The 12,162-nt window shown below is 45.4% G+C and overlaps 1 long non-coding RNA gene across 1 annotated transcript in view; it reads right to left on the reverse strand.

Moving 5' to 3' along the window:
- LOC123369330 overlaps positions 1 to 4,994 on the reverse strand; it is a 52,083-nt gene extending 47,089 nt beyond the window's left edge. Inside the window, exon 1 of the long non-coding RNA XR_006579008.1 lies at positions 4,934 to 4,994. This is a non-coding gene — a long non-coding RNA (uncharacterized LOC123369330). The remainder of the gene's footprint in view (positions 1 to 4,933) is intronic.
- Between the last annotated feature and the right edge of the window lie 7,168 nt (positions 4,995 to 12,162).

The raw sequence follows: 12,162 nt of genomic DNA on the forward strand, positions 1-12,162 counted from the left end.
AGTTGTCTTCCTCTTAATGGAAAGGCTGGACAGCCTATATACCCTCATCTAGAAAAAACTTTTGAATTCTACATGGTCTTTGGTGTGTTCATTTATTACTATCGCTATGTCTACACTACAATTAAACACTCGTGGGTGGCCCATGCCAGCTAACTCAGGTTTCCGGGGCTTGGGCTAAGAGGCTGTTTAATTGCAATGAAGATGTTCAGGCTCGGGCTGGCATATGGGCTCTAGGAACCTGCAAGGTGGGAGGGTTCCAGAGGCTGGGCTGCAGCCCAAGCCCAAATGTCTATACCTCAGTTAAACAGCCCTTTAGCCCAAGCTCCACAAGTCCAAGTTAGCTGGCACAGGCCAGCGGCGGGTGTTTAATTGCAGTCTAGATATACCCTAATTGGACATCCCTCTCACACTGTCCCTCCCACTGTACTCAGGTCCCACTGAGACCTCTTTCCACTCAGCTTTCCAAGAACTCAGCTTGACTCCAGCCTTCGTCACACATGTATCTTTGTCTGGCATACAGCAGTGCTCCGCTGAGCTGATCAGACTCAAACGCAGGGGGGATGGATGCATGTTACATCACATCTCCAAAGCTACACAGAAACCTCCCTTTATATACATTGCACATCTCACTGCATTTACTATATACTGTATCACACATTTTTTGATAGGCTTGGTTATTTTACAGGAACCAATCCCCAGGTAGCATGTGCTGTCCAGGCACTGTCCATGGTTTGACTTCCTCTTTATTCATCTCTATATTCTTAACTTTTTTTATCCCTTGTCATCTAGTTCACAGTAATTAGTTCCCTGGGTGTTCTCTCTCTTATCTTATCTCAGACATTCTGTCTTCTTAGCCTACTGATGTATTCACTTAGCCTATTTAGCACAAACATTCTTTTTTCAACCTGATGATTTATTTTCTTCCCTAATTCTGTTTTCCAAAAAATGAGGCCTCCCTCCATGTGTTAATTAATTACCCATATTGGGACAGGCCTCAGCTACATCCACTACCGCCACTAACATTTGTTTTTCCAGGTGGTCCATTTGGACCATGCAAAATGCAGAGCTCATTCAGTGAAAATGAGTTAAAATGCCTTTATCTGCTCACAAGGGCTAGGCCTAGCCTATCAGAGAATCAGAATCAATATTATGTAACTGTTATGAACAATTTTGTAAACATTTCATTAATGTTTTGATTAAAAATATTCTGCAAATTTTTTTTGCATTTCCATTTATGTTCTTATAATTTGTCCAGTATATTTATTATAATGAGGCATTTCCCATCTCGTTATAATGTTCCATAATTTTACAAATGTAATCAGAACCCCATCCTCTAGGCAGATATTTTAGCATAAAATCTCCCCCCTTTGTGCTCTGATAAGCTTTGGGTGTACTGCACAGCAGAAGAGTGAAAGATTAGTGAATCTATTCACTAGTTGTCTTATTTAAATAAAAATGCTTCATTAGAACTATAAACCCAAGAAGGAGGTGGCATTGCTTGACAAACAAACTTCAGCTAAACTGCACTTTGGAGGAAATGTTTATATTTTGTTCCAGTATAACAGTGCTCAACTTGTGAAATTTAAAATAGGAAAGAGAGAGTAGACATTTTAGAAAAGTCAGGATATAGTCTCTTGCAGTGCATTTTTTAGACACATTTTGCTGCACCGTGGAGCAAAAGTGGTGATTCAGAAGGATTTTTAGGAGCACCCCAAAATAAGTCATCTCTAGCAAAGATGAGTTAGCAGTAGCCAAGAAAGGGATGAGCTTCAGCAAAGGCAGAGATATCCCAGTCTTCTCTTTGATTTGGCAAGAAGATTATAACAAGCAGCCCCCGGAGAGCCAATTCTAGCACATCTATACCCTAGGCTAGATTTCTCAGGGCTTGTCTTCACGGTGCTTTAATTATCACCACAGGGATGTAAATTTTAGTCCACACCAGCATCTCTTGCACTAACTTGTGCACGTGGACCTTGCTGGTGCACACTAAAAGTTCTTTAGAGCATATGAACGTAGTCACATTTCAAATAATACTATGTTATCATGCACTAGAGAATTTTAGTGCTCAGCAGCAGAATCTACAAGGGCCAGGTGATTTACTGTGCAACACACTAGTGCACATTTCAATTTATGGACTAACTCACCATGCAGAAAAGTCCTCAGTCATAGTCATTAAATAATTTCCCTGTTTTTAATTTTTATTTTCTGAGCCTTCCATTATTATCACTGTCATTTTTAGTGGAGACATTCACCTGAGAAAGATCAGAGTCCTCATGTAGTAATACATAACATTTAGAGAAGAGATGATGTTGCACTGAAATTTCTGCATAGAGAAGTGTGCATTATTGTTTGTTTTCAATGTGAATATAGGTATTTTGTAGAAATCCAAAAATCCTAGCACTCAGAATACAATGGCAAAATCTCTGGCACAAAATTTCATGACAACCCTTTTCACCCAGCTCTACTTACACACACTGAGTCAACAACAAATTCATTGCTGTGGGGATATAATAAGAAAATACTTACCATTAGTGATGGAGACCTTCATTTTGTTCTGTCAGTCACATTCACACAAATGTCTCATCATAGGAGGGTCATAACAGCTTGGGTGAGAGACAGAGCAGGACCTCTCCCCCCCACGCCCTTGCTGTGCACCCACATCAAGATTAGACAGAATTTATCTCTTAATATGGAGATTTAGGTCTGGTTGCCGGTATAGCTGTACTGGAATAGCTATATCTGAAAACATTCCTGGCATAGACGCTGCTTCCACTGACTAAAAAAAGTGCTTTTGCCAATACAGCTTATACCAGTTAGGCAAGGAAATTCACCTATACCAGCAAAAGGATTTTTGTGCTGATATAACTGCATCTCACTATGATTTTTGCTAGCATGGAGTGTCGCCAAAAAAATCACACACCCCTAACTGACAGCTATACAGCAAAAAATTCTAGATCTGGCCTTCTATAAGGTAAAATAAGGACAAAGAAAGAGTGAAATTTTGAATCCTCTCATAAGAAAAGATGATGTTCCGAAAGTGGGAGTGTCCATTTCAGTGAGTTGGATTTGCAGGGTCAAAGAGGTTTACTTATTCCAAAAGCTGCAGTAGAGTATATATTTCTCTAACTGAGATGGTTAATTAGAAGCATGCTTCTAAAACTATGGGGGTTTTACCTTTCTTCCTCTATTTTACTCAGTACGGTTCACATTTAAAAAAAATAGAACTAAAGGAGGAATTTGTGATGAATACATTGATTTTGTTCCTATTAAATAAAAGATATTATCTTAGGATGTGCTCTGTTGGCCAAAACTATTATATTTGACTTTTTTTTTCTTTCCCCCCTAAATTTTGCTTTGCAAAAGAAAATCCTCCTAAGGACATGTCTAATTCCCTGCTACCCATCTCGAATCTTTACATATGTTTCAACTCCCTTAGTGACCCCATTTAAGCAGCTTTTTAACTAGTGTCAGCTCCTGCAAACTGCAGTGAGGTGAAAGCAAAAACTGTCTGGCAGGTTCATTTGCACAGTAATGAGTTCTGTCTCCCAACCTACAAGAGACTGAGTGAGAAAGAGATTACCTCTCAACACTTCCTATTAACGGTGATTGACATACCCATAGGATACATGCTTATATTTCCAACCTTGACCGTCCTCCACTCCCAGAACCAAGTGACATTATAGAAGTACTGAGAATTAGTGTAATGAAATATTTCTATAAAGATTGCTAATGTCGCTTCCTGTGTCTCAACATTGTTGTTCTCTACTCATTATTTTTTAATTTGTATGCTTGAAATCAGTACCTAATGGGTAAGCAAGAATTATCATTTCAAAAGTGAAATCACTTCCCTACTCCAAAATAGATAGTTTTACTGCCCTGTTCAAATGGATAAAGCTAGGCTTTTTAAATAATCCAAGCTGGCCATCCATCAAAATATTAGACAGTCATTAATTTACATCAGTGAGACAGGGAAAAAACTTAACCATTGCACTATTTTACACAACATAGTCTATGTTGAAATGGAATTAATGGTCTTGGTGAAATAACTGTACTACAGAAACTACAACCCCCACAGCTGGCATCCATGTTGGCAATTTCAGCTGAAAGGCCAAATACTGACTGGGTACAGAGAGCAGTGGTCCCATATACTTGGACTGGGTACTGAGGAGAAGGTTGCACTGCTGCGGTCCATATCCTGTATGTTCTGTAGATTGAGGACCTTGGTTTTTAGCAATGTCAACCCATTAACACTCAGGAGCAGTAAGATGTGCTGTATAAAAAGTTATGGTTATAGTCATGTGGGTAGGAATAAAAGGGTAAATGAAGCTAGGGTCCTTACAGTGGGAGAGTTGGTGGATTGATCTGTATGTTCTTTTCAGCAATAGGGACAAGGAAAGAGATGGGTAGTAAAATGTGAGGCAGCTGCTTCAATTTATGGGCAGGTCACTTCAAGGCAGAAAGGTAAAAGCAAGAGATATCTGGAAGGCTGCTCTTTGCTTTGGAATGGGAGGTCTCAAAAGGACAGCATTCATCAGTCGAAAGGTAGAAAAACCTGGGTCAGGAAAATACTTCATTCTGTGGGGGAGTATCCACCTGTGAACCAGAGGCAGTGAGCTAGCAGCTGGACCTAGTGTGGCAAATGGCTGGCACTATTATGATGGGTCTCACGCTTTCTCTTCTTTAGGGGGGGTTCAGGGCACCATTTCTTGCCCCTGAATCAGAATATTAATTGCCCCACTAGTGTCTTTGAGGAGGGGAGTGGAGAGGGAGGGACCTGGGCCCGCCCTCTACTCCAGGTCCCAGCCCAGGGGCTCTGAGGATAATGGTGAACCACTTGAACTGGTGGTTCCTTCCCCTGGGCTACTTCCCTCTCCTGCCCTTCAGCTTGTGGGGGCTTCCTGCCCTCCCTCTGCACAAGCCCGGTGCCCCTTACCTAGGGTCTTGGACTTCTTAGCCCACCGCAGCACTCCTCCAAACTTTCCTCTGCTTCTCTTCAAACTGTTCTCTGCTCCAATTCCTTCAAACTGTTCTTTGCTCCAACCAAACCTTCCTGCTCCAACCAAACATTCTTGCTCCAACAACCCACACTGTCTGACCTGAAGCAGGGGTTTATATCATGTGACTCACTGCTGGTACTCTAATTGGCTTCAGGTGCTCTAATTGGCTTCAGGTGCTCTAGTTAATCTATAGCAAACCTTCCACCCCTTGCAGGGAATAAGGCTCCCTGCTAACACTCTCCTGCTGCCCTCTGGCCATGCTGTATCACATATCCCCCACCCCTGCTCAACACCAAGGGGATGGGTTACTTGGGACGAGAGGCAGTGTAGTCGCGATAGGCCATCAGCGTTGCCATGTTGGCTTCCAGCCCTATGCTGGACCCGGAAATGGAAAGGCTGCAGAGAGAGGAACTACCTCGTCACTCTGGCGTTCTTCTCCTTGTTCCTGTGCATCCATTGGAGCGGGGCGTGGTCTGTCACGAGGGTAAATCACCGCCCCAGGAGATAGTAGCGGAGAGTCTCCATAGCCAGACATTCCTTTTCAACAACAGCGTATTTTTGTTCCCTGGGGAGGAGCTTCCTGCTGAGGTACAAGATGGGGTGCTCCTCCTCCCATACCATCTGGGAAAGGACAGCACCAAGGCCCACCTCTGAGGCATCTGTTTGTAGGATGAATTCCTTCTTGAAGTCTGGGGCCATGAGTACTGGATGGCAGCATAGGGCTGTCCGTAAATCTGCAAATGCTTCTTCTGTTGCATCAGTCCACTTAACTATCTCGGGGCCCCGAGCTTTTATCAGATCCGTCAATGGCCCTGCTCTTGTGGCAAAATGAGGGATGAATCTCCTGTAGTACCCTACTATCCCTAAAAATGCTCTGACCTGCTTTTTGTGGATTGGTCGAGGCCAACCTTGTATTGCCTCCACTTTGTTCCATTGGGGTTTTACCAAACCTCTCCCTACTACATGCCCGAGGTATCTGGCCACAGCTAGTCCTATCACGCACTTGAGAGGGTTAGCAGTGAGACCGGCCTTTCGCAGGGCGTCCAGCACTGCTTCTACTTTTCCTAGGTGCGTTTCCCAGTCACGGCTATGGATGACTATGTCGTCTAGATAGGCGGCGGCATACTTGGCATGGGGTCGTAGTAACTTATCCATAAGTCGTTGGAATGTTGCAGGGGCCCCATGGAGTCCAAAAGGGAGGACAGTGTATTGAAAAAGGCCATCGGGTGTAGAGACGGCAGTCTTTTCCTTGGCATCCTTGGCCAGGGGAATTTGCCAATAACCTTTGGTCAGATCCAGAGTGGTTAGGTATCAGGCCTTGCCTAACTGATCAACTAGCTCGTCAATGCGTGGTATCGGGTATGCATCGAAGTGGGATACTTCATTCAATTTCCGGAAGTCGTTACAAAACCTCAGGGTGCCATCAGGCTTGGGGACTAGGACGATCGGGCTGGACCACTGACTGTGGGACTCTTCAATGACCCCGAGTTCCAGCATCTTCTTCACTTCCGTCCTAATTTCTTCCCTTTTAGCTTCCGGTGTTCGGTATGGTCTTATCGTCACCCTTACTCCGGGGCTGGTGACAATATGATGTTGGATTAGTGTCGTTCGGCCCGGTTGTGTACAGAATACGTCCTGGTTCCGGTGGATCATTTCAATGACCTCTGTACGTTGTTCTGGGGTTAATTCAGGAGATATCTTTACCTGCCCCTGTGGGTCGTCTGTCTGAGATGGCGCTCCTTGAATGACCAGACACGTCTCTCGGTCACGCCAGGGCTTCAGTAAGTTGACGTGGTAGATTTGCTCTGGCTTTCGGCGGTCTGGTTGTCTAACCTTATAGTTCACCTCCCCAATGGCTTCCACTATCTCATATGGTCCGTGCCATCTGGCTAGAAGTTTGCTTTCTGCTGTGGGCACTAACACCATCACCCGTCCCCCCGGCTGAAATCTCCGTACTTTCGCCCGATGGTTGTAATACGTCCACTGGGACTCTTGTGCTTTTTCTAAATGTTCCCATACTATCAGGGTTACTCGAGTTATTCGCTCTCTCATCTGTGTCACATGCTCAATGACATTCTTTCCTGGGTTGGGTTGTTCCTCCCAATCTTCCTTGGCGATATCTAATATCCCGCGTGGGTGGCGTCCATTTAGTAGTTCAAAGGGAGAAAAACCCGTGGATGCCTGGGGGACTTCCCGTATAGCGAACATTAGATATGGTAGAAGGGTATCCCAGTCTTTTCCATCCTGTGCTACCACCTTCCGGATCATACTTTTAAGGGTATGATTAAATTGCTCGACCAATCCATCTGTTTATGGATGGTAGACTGAGGTCCGTATGGCCTGGATGCGGAGCAGGGCACATAAGTCCTTCATTAGTTTTGACATGAACGGTGTTCCTTGGTCTGTCAGGATCTCCTTAGGGATGCCCACTCTGGCGAATACCTGTAATAGTTCCTTTGCTATTGCCTTGGATGTGGGGTTTCTTAAAGGAATGGCCTCTGGATACCGCGTGGCATAGTCAAGGATGTCTAGTACGTTTCGGTGGCCCCGTGCCGATTTTTCTAATGGGTCCACTATGTCCATGGCTATCCTCTCGAAAGGGATGTCAATAATAGGCAAAGGTACTAATAGGGCCCGCAAGTGAGGTCGTGGGCTATGCAACTGGCATTCAGGGCAGGAGGCACAATAACGCTGGACTTCTGCTCGTATCCCTGGCCAATAAAACCTCCTTAGGATTCTATCCAGTGTCTTGTCTACCCCTAAATGTCTCCCAAATAGATGGCTGTGAGCTAACTCTAGTACTTCCCTTATGTGTTTCCGTGGGACTAAGAGTTGCTCTACTTCTTCCCCTCGTATTTGCTCTATTCTGTACAAAAGATCGTGTTTGAGCACATAATATGGCCTTGGGCCTTTGATCTTTCCTTCCACAGGCACACCGTTTATTTCCACTACCTCCTCCCTCACGTTTGCATATAACGGATCATCGGCCTGGTCCTACCCAAAAGTCTCACGTGCAGTACCAAACTGACCTAATTCTAGGGGGCCTATTTCTACTCTTCCCCCTGGGGTGCTCCCACTTGGGCTAGGAACCGCCTCCGAGTCTTCCTTGGCCTGAATTATCTCCTGGTCTCCTGAGCGGGTTCGCTTACCCACAAGGGAAGTTTTTTGATTCTCTGCTAGAATCCGGGTCCCTAATCTTTTATCTGCCCTTTGTTCTCGCCTAGATTTTCGGGGTTTCCCAGGAGATGAGAATAACTCTGGAGCAAATTCGGCAAACATTGGGGTGAGGCTATCTATAGTTGCCTCCGACTCAGCCTGGGGGTTGCTACCCTCCCCTGGCTCTATTGGGGTAAGTAAGCTGTCAAACCCGGGGAAGTCTCTACCAATTAAAATAGGGTAGGGGAGCTTGGGGACCACCCCTGCAAAAACCCTGGTAGTATTCCCCTGGATCTCAATCCGTACCGGAATTGTAGGGTAAAAATTCACGGTGCCATGTACTCACGTTACCCCTGTATTTTTGGCCCGGGTTAGTTGGTCTGTTCCCACCAACTTCCCTGAGACCAGCGTGACAGCACTTCCGGAATCTATTAATGCTATGGTTTTTATACCATTCATTTTTACTGGTCTGGTATATCCATGTGAGGTCATTGTGACCCCAACCAGGCCGATTAGGCCACATTGCTCCCCATAATTCCTGAGATTACACTGCATAGGTTCTTCCTTGTTGGGGCATTGGGCTGCTATATGCCCCAATTCCCCACACTCATAACACCGCCCCCTTATTCCGGTTGTCACCCTCTGCCTGGGGCTATTTGACCGGCCCCCCATCTCTTTTCCCAAACCCCCAGGTCCCTTCCTGGCCTCGAGCCATTCCTCGGTGTCTTTCCTCCCGGTTACAGTTCTCCTATAGGTCTCGACAGCCTGGGGCCTTGGGTTTGGGGTTGGCTTCCTGGATTGCCGTGTCTCCCCGCCTGGGGTCTGGAACAGTTCGCGGGCTGCCAGTTGTCTTTCCACGAGGGAGACCAACTCATCATAGGTAGAGGGATCATTCTGGCCAACCCAAGACCTGAGACCTGGTGGTAGCCCCCTCATATATCGGTCCAATACCAGTACCTCCATCACCTTCTCAGAGCTAAGGGCCTCAGGGTGCAGCCATTTCCAGGTCAGGTGTATCAGGTCAAACAATTGTGATCGGGGTGTCTTGTCCTCCGTAAACCGCCACTCATGGAACCTTTGGGCTCGCAATGCCGTCGTTACTCCAAACCTGGCCAGGATCTCTGCCTTCAGCTGGGAATAATCTGCTGTGGCCTCTGCAGACATATCGTAGTAGACCTTCTGGGCTTCCCCACACAGGAATGGGGCAAGGATACCAGACCATTGATCTTGGGACCAGGACTCCCGCAGGGCTGCTCTTTCAAAAGCCAGGAGGTATGCCTCCACATCATCTTCCTGTGTCATTTTCTGTAGGCAATGGCTAGCCCGTATGGTCCGGGTCCCTTCCCAGTTGCGATTCTGCTCCATAAGGGCCTTCATTTGGTTCACCAGGTCTTTCAGCAGGGCTCGGTCCTGAGCAGCCTGACTCATCAACAAATGATTGGTCTCCTGCTGCATTCTAGTCACCTCCTGTTGGGCGGTTGCTTGGACCCGGGTAGCTGGGCCGCGGTGGCTTGTATAAGGGCCTTGACCACGTCGTCCATCTTAAGGATGGGAGGGTTTTGCCTAACTCTGGTCTATGTTCCCAGCGTGCATATCCCACCCCTGACACCACGTGTGGCAAATGGCTGGCACTATTATGATGGGTCTCGCGCTTTCTCTTCTTTAGGGGGGGTTCAGGGCACCATTTCTTGCCCCTGAATCAGAATATTAATTGCTCCACTAGTGTCTTTGAGGAGTGGAGTGGAGAGGGAGGGATCTGGGCCCGCCCTCTACTCCAGGTCCCAGCCCAGGGGCCCTGAGGATAGTGGTGAACCACTTGAACTGGTGGTTCCTTCCCCTGGGCTACTTCCCTCTCCTGCCCTTCAGCTTGTGGGGGCTTCCTGCCCTCCCTCTGCACAAGCCCGGTGCCCCTTACCTAGGGTCTTGGACTTCTTAGCCCACCGCAGCACTCCTCCAAACTTTCCTCTGCTTCTCTTCAAACTGTTCTCTGCTCCAACCAAACCTTCTTGCTCCAACAACCCACACTGTCTGACCTGAAGCAGGGGTTTATATCATGTGACTCACTGCTGGTACTCTAATTGGCTTCAGGTGCTCTAATTGGCTTCAGGTGCTCTAATTGGCTTCAGGTGCTCTAGTTAATCTATAGCAAACCTTCCACCCCTTGCAGGGAATAAGGCTCCCTGCTAACACTCTCCTGCTGCCCTCTGGCCATGCTGTATCACACTAGTTTTAAATAAAGTTATGTGCCTAATTGGGATAGAATGATAGAAGGCTTTAGTTCACCTGTGGGTTTTTCCTGAAATTATAAAAGCCTCACTTGGGGGTGCTCTGAGACACAGAATTGGTGCTGGGCTAGGAGGTTGTGAAGGGAGGAAATCTCTAAAAGTGTTTTGCCTGGAAATGTTTTATTTAGCAGCTCTTTGTCCTCGAAAGCTATTCCCTCAGTAGCATTTTACCTTTCACTGGTTTTGTCTAGAGAAGCATTCCCTGGAGGCTTTTTATCCCCTCGTGGGAGGGAATGTATTTATTATATGTTTTTCTTAAGGTCTTTAAAGTTTACACTATTTTTCACTTGGGCACACTTTATATCATTGCCCAAAGTAAATACTACAGCACAGAAGGCCTATAGACCTGAGCTAGGCTAACTTTCCTCACCGTCTCTCCAAATTTTTCTTTTTGAATAAAAGAGTTAGTCTTTTGCATTATGTGATGTTAATATATTTTATTCCATCTCTTGAGAGGCTGGAATCAGAGAGGGTAAATAGGCTTTACAATGCAATGTGTCTGACACTGAAGTACTTCTTATCAAAAGCAATATAAATTGACTTGCACACGAGGAATCTGTTTGGAGACTATTTGGGGCAGCACATAAAACTAAGTGTTATAAATTTACAGCATTTCGCTTAAGCTCCCCAGAATTAGGTTCATAACTTTCATTTGTATTTCAAGTATCAGAGGGGTAGCCGTGTTAGTTTGGATCTGTAAAAGCAGCAAAGAGTCTTGTGGCACCTTATAGACTAACAGGCGTATTGGAGCATGAGCTTTCGTGGGTGAATACCCACTTCATCGGATGCATCGGAGGCAAGCTCATGCTCCAAAACGTCTGTTAGTCTATAAGGTGCCACAAGACTTTGCTGCATTTGTATTTCATTCATTCCACAGCACAGTTGTACAGTTGGTCAAATTTTAGGTGTTTTTGCTTAAGTTGTTTGAGTGGCATTGCAACGTGCTATTAAAAAGGGAACCCTTCTTTGTACAAGACCTGGATTGTATCTCCTGGCCTGAAACAGAAGAGTATAGACTAGGCACATTGGAGAAATGACACATTCAGGTGTGGGGGAAAGCATGTGGCTTTCATCACTTTCTGGCTGACTTAGGATAAATACTGGGCTCTGCAGGAAACTACATGTAGCTCTCTTTGTCAGGAGGAAAGTTAACATGGAATTGAGTGAGGAGTCAAACAGTAAAGTTCCTCTGAACCTTCCCTCCCTGATAGAATTAAAACAAAAGAATACTAAATTTTGGTGGGAAATATCAGTTAGCACAATGAGATGGGGAGGTGCACTTTCCATAAGTAAACATGAAGCACATTGAAGGAATTATAATATTACTAACAACAGTTAGCCAATACATAGCACCTCTCGCTTTCAAAGTGCCTTACATCCAATAGCTAATCAGACCTCATAACAACTTTGTGAGATAAATAAGAATTATATCTCCCTCTTACAGATGAGAAACGTAGAGAGGTTAAATGACTTGCCAATTGCACAGAGGGAAGAAGTGCTAGCCGGAATTGGACCTCCTTGGTTCCAAGTTCTGGGCTCAGACCACAAGTACTTCTCTCTTCTAAATAAAAGGATTGATTCTTTTTTAAGTATCAGGAACTTTTTTCTATTTCTCAGTACTTCTCCCTGAGCTCTGCTAGAGCTACATTAAGTAATATATAGTTCTTCAATAAGTGGGTACTACCACATTTAGAGGTTTTACGAACCAAATTGGCCCATATCTA

This window comes from Mauremys mutica, chromosome 1, assembly GCF_020497125.1.
Source record: "Mauremys mutica isolate MM-2020 ecotype Southern chromosome 1, ASM2049712v1, whole genome shotgun sequence".
NCBI lineage: Eukaryota > Metazoa > Chordata > Testudines > Geoemydidae > Mauremys > Mauremys mutica.